General features: G+C 40.6%; 1 pseudogene; it reads right to left on the bottom strand.

The window, feature by feature from the left end:
* Positions 1-325: 325 nt before the first annotated feature.
* The window catches only part of LOC115821736 (protein NLRC3-like), a 28,053-nt pseudogene continuing 19,527 nt past the window's right edge, over positions 326-8,851 (bottom strand).

Here is an 8,851-nt window from a genome sequence, read left to right as displayed (position 1 = left end):
ACCTTGACATTTTTACTTGAGTACAGTTTTTGCTTACTCTACCCACCTCTGATTACAGGCCACGGACGCTGCAAAGAGGCTGGTCTGTCCACGGGCCTGCATGGGGCATTTCTCAGTCTGAAACAATCACAGTCATTATTTAGCCTGGAGAGAGTTAATCAGCGTACAGTCCTTCACCTGACTGATACTGTCCACACCATCGCATTGCCCATTCTGTCATCAAGTGACCTGCAAACTAATGAGCGTAATAAGTAACAGGTACTAATTTTTCTACACTTTTCATTTCTGATAGAGCTCATGTCATTTCTGCTGCCCTGGGGCTGGTCTATTGGCTCCTCCAGAAGACCACACCCCAGAGCTGACAAATGCCCTCAGCCTCACCATCCACTCTCTCTCTGTCTCCCATGGCCTCATGGTCCTCACGCTTAGTGCTCATCTAAAGGTGACATGGAGATAATAACAATAGTGATAATAACAATAGTCATAAACATGGTGTACTAAACAAGTGCAAACTTATGTGTGCAGTACAACACTGTCAGTTTCAGCAAACTACACTGATGACATGGTTGTTTTTGTTTTGTTTTTTGCATTCAGATACAGTGATGACATGGATGTATCTACAACCATTCACAGCTGTGGTTCTTATCTAGGCTTCAGGCAGGCTAATAAATGTCATTATTCCCTGGAGGTACTTTAAATCAGTGTCATCAGCTGACTAGCTAGTTAACTAGTTAATATTTACAGCAAAACAGTAAGTACTGTAAGCAAACCCTGAACGTGAACATGCATTGAACAATACAGAGACACTGCTTCCTGTTCAAACCCAGAACCAGTAAACCCTGAACGTGAACATGCATTGAATAATACAGAGACGCTGCTTCCTGTTCAAACCCAGAGCCAGTAAACACTGAATGTGAACATGCATTGAACAATACAGAGACGCTGCTTCCTGTTCAGAAATGACCTTATATAGCTCAAGAACAAAATGGTGAATGTTTATCAGAATACAGAGTTTGGGGTGTGTTACCATGCCTTCAGCATCTCTGATTCCACATTGTCACATGGCAAACAGGTGCACCTGGTGATATATGCTTTTTGTCTGTATGTACACATGCATTTTGGATTAGAGCGATTTAATAATAATAAAAGGGATTTTTTTGTGAATAGGCCATGAAATTTAAATGTCAGTGGAATTCTTCAGTGTATGGCTGTGATGGATTTTCTATTGGTTTATCTGGAGATCAGGTCTAGGAATTAGTGTCAGATGTATTGGGAAATTGAACTTTCTGAGGCTGGAAAGTGGAAAAGCAAGGCACTGTATCCATGTGAGTGAGAGCCAGCTGTGTGTGTGAGGGTGTGTGCGGGTGTATGGAGAAAGAAGATTAGCCAAACTATAGCTGTGATATATACTGGATTTAAACCTGCTTGTAGGCCCTGTCTGTTTGTCATCTCTGATGTCTGTCTACCTGTTGCTAGTTTAGTAAACAAACAAACAAAAAAAACAACAACAAAAAAAACCAAACACCATTCTGACACTGAAGTCTGCTTCTTTCCCCTACCAGATGGACCAGATTAGGAGGACATGTTAGATACAACACAAAACATGCTTCACATTCCTTTTAATATTTTTTCTTTTGTTTATTTTGTTGTTGTTGTTGTTGTTTTCCTCATGTCACATTGTCATATGACAGTTAAACAGTCCCATTCAAAGCTGCATTTCCTGCTGTTAGATTTGATGCACTCATCTCTCCTGTTCATTTGTGTTTTATCTAACAGTCATGCACAGACAGGGAACAGACACCAGACAGCTTTCATGTGTCCAGGACAAAACTGTAAGACGACAAAAAATATTCAAACTTTGTCTGTTTATTCTTGGTCTTGTGATGCTTTTTGCTCTTTGCTAGACTGTGAGATAAAAACGATAAAGAGAAATTTCTTTAAAGAACATTGTCAACACTTCTGTGGTGGTACCAAAGTAGATTAAAGAGAGCAGTTATACAGAGCTGATGGTGAGCCCTCCAGTTCAAAGCCACACTGTTCTGTTTAACTGTCAATGGACGATTGACCTAATGCCATTTCTAGGATAATGCTTGTGCTTTCATTCAGCTCAAAATGTGTGTGAGTGTGAGTATACATACATACACACACACACACACACACACACACACACACACATATATATATATATATATATATATATATATATATATATATATATATATATGTGTATATATATATATATGTATGTGTGTGTGTGTGTGTGTGTGTGTGAGTTGAATGTGTTCAGTGTGTTTTGTGTGTATGAACGCATATATGCTGGTATGTCTGCTTTTTACAGTTTTTACAGTGTGAGTTTTTTGCACTCACATAGCTCAAAATGTTAGAGAGAGAGAGCGAGAGAGAGAGAGAGAGAGAGAGAGAAAGAGTGTGTGTGTGTCTATTTTTTATAGTCTTGATAATGCGCTGATACCTGCGGAGAATGTTTTAGATTCTGTCAATTCATCTAAATCATTCATGCATGTATTTCCTGTTTTTCCATTTCTACAAACTACTTCTCCAAAGTGTATTGTTCTGTATATGCTCTGCTCTGATTTTCTTTTAAAATGAACTATATCCAGAGAAGGAAGAGAGATTTCAAATAGTTTACCAGAATGGGACAAAAAAAATCTTCATTTTGTGAAGATCTAGGGTTACCATTAGCTTGTCAGAGAAATGAATCAGGTACAAAGCAGTTCTATTCTCAAATGTTTTTGTGCTTAACATTTTATTGAATTTTAGGCGTAGGGATACAGACCAACATACACATACACAACTTGAACTGAGGACTGGGACATCGACTAGTGAAAGGGAAAAAAAGGAGACAGATTTAAAATAAATAAAAGTGGAAAAGAGGTTGTGTTGTAATTGAGACCAGACGAGCACATGCATAGATGTGTGTATATGTGTGTGTACGTGGAAGGGAGCTAAGCCATGAGTTTGGTTTTAAAGGCTGTTAATGTAGTGATGAAATCTCTCCATTTAGAGTGATACCAGTCTATCCTGCCCAGTACAGAGAGGGATGCCCATTCACCCCAGTAAGCAGATTATGCCAGTCTCTGACTGATGGCGCTTGGGGTGACTCCCATGGTTGAACTAGCAGTCTCCTGTCCAGTATGATGACGGTCAGGACCCGTTCAGTACAGACAGAAGGAACTGTGTGTTTCAGGATGGACGGGTCCCCCAAGAGAAATAAATGGATTCAAAAAGGGATTTCCTGACCAGTAATTCTCTGGATATAATCATGAGCTGAGATCCAGAAGTCCGGCACTTTGGAACGATACCACAGGACATGAGTCAACGTACCTACGTCAGGGCAATTCCAGCACCCGGGGTCCCCCTTAAGCTTGACCCTATACAATCTAGAGGGCATCCAATACATTCTGTTAATCATCTTAAACTGAATGAACTTAGTGTGAATATCACGTGACATGCACTTTGAATTACGTGGGATGTCGACACATTCTTTCTCTGAAAATGCAATTCCAAGATCTGTTTCCTAAACAGTTTTCAAGGACCTAATATTGTTATACTTCTGTGATAGCCCTTGGTATTACAGTGAAGCTTCATCACCTCTACCACTGCTTGAGAATGACAGAGGGGGGGGCTCCACATTTTGGGGGGCTGGGGAAGTTTCAAAGATTGATTTAAAACAAACTACGAATTTGCACATATCACCAGTATTGTTGTTTGTGCAGTTTAAATTCAGCCTGGAAGTTGTCGAAAGATTTGAGGTCCTGTCCTATGTTAAGGTCAAATAGCACTTCAATGCCCTTCTGCACCCATTCTCTCTCCAACAGAAGGAAGATTTACCAGTACGTAGGCAGGTATTATACCATATACTAGAGACTGTGTTCAGGAAGGGGTCAAAATGGAGGATCTTTGCAGTCTTCTTCCAATCTCCCTTAAGGCATGACAGTACAGGATGAGACTGAGCACTTAGAGGCAAGGATTCAGAAAGGAGGACTGGGGCATGCAGGTGCTTTTTAGACTTTACCATAGCTGGGGGACCCGCTCGGGGGGGGGGGGGCTGGCACTGTGTCAGAGTGCATAATGGTACAGAGGCAGTTTCGGTTTTCCCTAAGCCTAAGAGAGACTGTAAAACGCATTAAACCTGTGGAGATTCTTCACCGGGACTGTCACTGGCCGCCCTGTTTGTTTTTTTTGTTGTGGGCATGTAAAGCCCTTTTGAGACTGAAACTTGATAAAATAAAAATAAACCTTTGTAAATTAGTTAATTGTTTATTATTACAGCCACAGACGTAAAACTCTGACTGGACTTCATAAACACACATTTGTGTACGTGTAAAGACATATAAATGGTACATATGAACATTGTGTGTGTGCATGTGAAAAAGAGAATGTGTATGTGTGTGTGTTTGTTTATTTTATCTGACACAGTGTCTCTGTGTCAGATAAAACCCTGCATAGAGGGGTTCAGTGAATGTGCAGTGGAATGTGTGTAAGTGTGTGAGTGTGTGTGTGTCAGAGGAGACGCTGTAGAAGGACACAGTTCCAGATGACCAGTCCAGATACACTCCTACTCTGTGTGTGTGTGAGGGGTCGTGAGGTATGACAGTGACCTGATTATTGTGATGGGCAGAGTAACTGTTACCAATGCACCTCAGAGGAGACGCTGTAGAAGGACAGGCTGTACAGTAACTGTAACTTTTTTCCCCTCTTTTCCACCTCGGTCCTGATACTGTCTCTATTTCTCTTCCACTCCTCTCCACTGATATCTGACATCTCAGACTCCAGGACTTTTCATTGAGTCCAAACCTACAGTCATCACTCCGTCCTTTCCTCCCAATTCCTTTATATGTCACTGATATAAAAACATCATCTCCACTCCACTCAGTCTCCAAGTAACAGCGTCCAGTCAGACTCTCTCTACACATGACCTGACACAAGACATCAAATCTCTCTGGATGATCAGGATACCACTGATTCTCAATCACAAATGTTACCTTTCTGTTCCCCTCAGACAGAGAGAGGTGTTTGTGTGCTGTGTTTGGGTCCGGTATAAGATCACAGGCATCTACAGGGAAGAAGAGAATTTAGAGGGGAAAACATATCACACACTCTCAACTCTGTGTGTGTGTGTGTGTGTGTGTGTGTACTCACATTTTCTTAATCCTGGTTTGACCTGCATTCTCCACCATGGTCCACACTACAAAAACACACAACAGACAGTGGATGAGTCTCACACATAAACACACACACAGACAACACACACACACACACAGACTGTACTGACTTAAGTCGACAGTGTTGATTCATCTGTGTGGAGAGATGCTTCACTCCTGAGTCTCCTGGGCGATTGTAGCTCAGATCCAGTTCTCTCAGGTGTGAGGGGTTTGAACTCAGAGCTGAAGCCAGAGAAGAACAACCTTCCTCTGTCACTAAACAACCAGACAACCTACAGAGAGAGAGAGAGAGAGTGAGACACAGACAGACAGACATACAGAACGAAAGAAATATACAGACACAGAGAGAAAGGAACATACAGACAGACAGAAAGAGAATATCAACTTGTCATCTGGTTTGTGAAGTGTGATTCATTGTAAAGGTTCCACTCTCTTTCACCATAAATGTTGACTTCTTTTAAACTATCACATTAACTAAACTCACAGACCAGTCACTAGCATTAGCTGTAATGATATTGGGGAAAATTCATCTACTTTTATGATCAGTAATAATCATACTATACACCAAACTGGTCCCATTTTAATATGAACGTAGTGAGGGTATAATGGTTCTGAAATTGCGGCCGAAACTGCAGTACAAACATCCAGGTCTCATCCACGTCATCGCCACGCCCTCCGACCCCAGCCCAATGTAACCGCTGCAGGTGCAGGCTGTTGAGCTCTCATTACCTTACTAACGTAACAAAACTCATGTTTCATTGCACAATGAACACTATAACACATGCAAGTCATGGAATTATTAGTCTGTTTAAAGTTATGGCAAACTGTATATTTTGTAAATATTACTTAGGAGTGTAACAGTACACGTATTTGACGTTCAGTTCGGTGCGTGTTGTGATCCGATTGAATATAGTCTGGCTTTAACGACTCCTGGTACATCCACAACTGTGTGTGTGTGTGTGTGTGTGTATGTGAGTGCACAAAAAAGCAACCTGCTGACTTTTTTATGCTCTGGTGGTCAGTCGACCGAAATGTTAGCGAATAAAGTGATTCTTGACAAGATACAGTGTGCCCTCTCTTCTACGTTTGTGTTCAGAACTAAAATTAACAACACAAGTTTCCTCTCTGATTCCATAACGGAGCCGTAACTGAATTAGTTGTTCGGTGATGCAGCCTCGTAAGTATGGTGACCGCAAGGCCAGAGCTTGTTATAGTTGTGTACCGACCTTGTCCGCTCCGTTGGTGACTGCAACCATTCAACGATCAGCGTCGTCGGTTTACTAAGCACCGGTCTGTTCACTCCTCATCTCTCACCCCCGTTTTCCCTCTGTTGCATTTGTCAGCGTCCCTATTTAGTCCCTTCAGTATCTCCGGCTCACTGCGCTACTCAGTTTGTTCAATTATTCCGAGCCTTGTATAGGCTAGTTATTTGCTTTGTCCGTGAATCTGCGTATAGCCCTGCCTGTCTGTTTTGTTGTATTATTCTAGCTGTGTTTTAGTTTCTTTTCTTCCAGTTGTAAATAAAATTCTCAACTCTGTGTGACTGTGTGATAAGTTTTTTTTATTGTTATTATTATTATTTATTTGATAACGTTCAGAAGCACTTCAGGTTTTGTTAGTAGGTTACGCCAATATTAACTTCCCTAGATGTAGGTATGTTTTTTTTTTTTGTTTGTTTGTTTGTTTTTAAGAAAGAAAGGTAAGTGCCTTTATGTGCATTCCTTATGTGTTCAGGAAATTACAGCCAGTTTGCCACTGTTTACAAGTTTAAATGTTTACAAGTTAAATTCATAATAAATGAAAAGAAATGTCATGTTTTGTGTGTCAGTCTGTCTATTTAAACCCTGTCTGTTCTACCCTTTGTTTGTCAGTTTGTAGTATTAGTCTGTCTGTTTAAACCCTGCCTGGTCTACTCTTTGTTTGTCAGTATGTAGTATTAGTCTGTCTATTTAAACCCTGCCTGTTCTACTCTTTATTTGTCAGTTTGTAGTATTAGTCTGTCTGTTTAAACCCTGTCTGTTCTACCCTTTGTGTGTCAGTTTGTAGTATTAGTCTGTCTGTTTAAACCCTGCCTGGTCTACCCTTTGTCAGTTTGTAGTATTAGTCTGTCTGTTTAAACCCTGTCTGTTCTACTCTTTGTTTGTCAGTTTGTAGTATTAGTCTGTCTGTTTAAACCCTGTCTGTTCTACTCTTTGTTTGTCAGTTTGTAGTATTAGTCTGTCTGTTTAAACCCTGTCTGTTCTACTCTTTGTTTGTCAGTTTGTAGTATTAGTCTGTCTGTTTAAACCCTGTCTGTTCTACTCTTTGTTTGTCAGTTTGTAGTATTAGTCTGTCTGTTTAAACCCTACCTGTTCTACTCTTTGTTTGTCAGTTTGTAGTATTAGTCTGTCTGTTTAAACCCTGTCTGTTCTACTCTTTGTTTGTCAGTTTGTAGTATTAGTCTGTCTGTTTAAACCCTGTCTGTTCTACCCTTTTTTTGTCAGTTTGTACTGCTTTCCCCAGTGTGTCGTACTGGCCTTCTGTTATCTGATTGCCTTCCGTGTTTGACCTCTGCCTGTTTTTTTGACTATTTTTTGCCAGTTGGATTTTGCCCCCTCTGCCTGCCTGTCTTGCCCTGCACCTGTTTTTGAACCTGTCCCTGGAATTTGTCTTTGTCTTCTGTTTTGGATTGTTCGCCTGCCTCTGACTGCTCTGTGGTGCGACCTCTGCTTGTTTTTTGGATTCCGCTTTCTGTCAAGTGTGTTGAAAGACTTGCCTGACACAATAAACATCTCGAATTCATTCACTGGTGAGTCTGTGACTGAGTCCTAAGTTTTCCCTGACAGGGTGGGTCACAGATTTACGTCCAAGTCCTTAGTCACAAACTGTCGAGTCAGAGTCCAAGTGCACGTCCTAAACTGTCAAGTCTGAGTCACAGTCTAAGTCCTAAACTGTCAAGTCTGAGTCACAGTCTAAGTCCTAAACTGTCAAGTCTGAGTCACAGTCTAAGTCCTAAACTGTCAAGTCTGAGTCACAGTCTAAGTCCTAAACTGTCAAGTCTGAGTCACAGTCGTGATGACTTGAGTTCAAGTCCGAATGACCAGAAATATGACTCAAGTCAAGTCCAAGTCCTGGACTGGGGAACTACAGCACTGTGTTTTGTTCTGGGCTTATCATTGTGTTATCACTTAAACTCCATCCATCACTTTCAATAGATATTAAGGTGTGTGTGTGTGTGTGTGTGTGTGTGTGTGTGTGTGTGCGCATGTAAACCTCAAAGTAAAGAGTTAAAGATGTACATATTCATCTGATATACACACAAAGGTTACACACAAACCTATTCTTGAGTGTTTTTATGAAGATAGAGGTTTGACGTTCAGCACAGGGCATGAGGTGACTATCATATGTATAACTGAATGAAAGTAAAGGTTTATACTCACCTGCTGTTTTAAAAAGCCCTTTATATCAATATCTTTCCATGATTAATATCATATGCCCTCTATACCAAACACTGACAGGGAATCTTTATTAAATATCTGGTAATATAATTATAAATGATTTACAAAGTTAGTCCCTCACTGAAACAACATCTTTAAAGTGACATTGCTATGGTATGCTCCAACACAGATACTTTCCACAGCGTGAATGAATGTGTCCTTCTCTTTAAATATGATTTTCAAAAGAAAATG

This window comes from Chanos chanos, chromosome 9, assembly GCF_902362185.1.
Source record: "Chanos chanos chromosome 9, fChaCha1.1, whole genome shotgun sequence".
In the NCBI taxonomy this organism is placed as follows: domain Eukaryota; kingdom Metazoa; phylum Chordata; class Actinopteri; order Gonorynchiformes; family Chanidae; genus Chanos; species Chanos chanos.
This window is presented reverse-complemented; position numbering and strand designations above follow the sequence as displayed.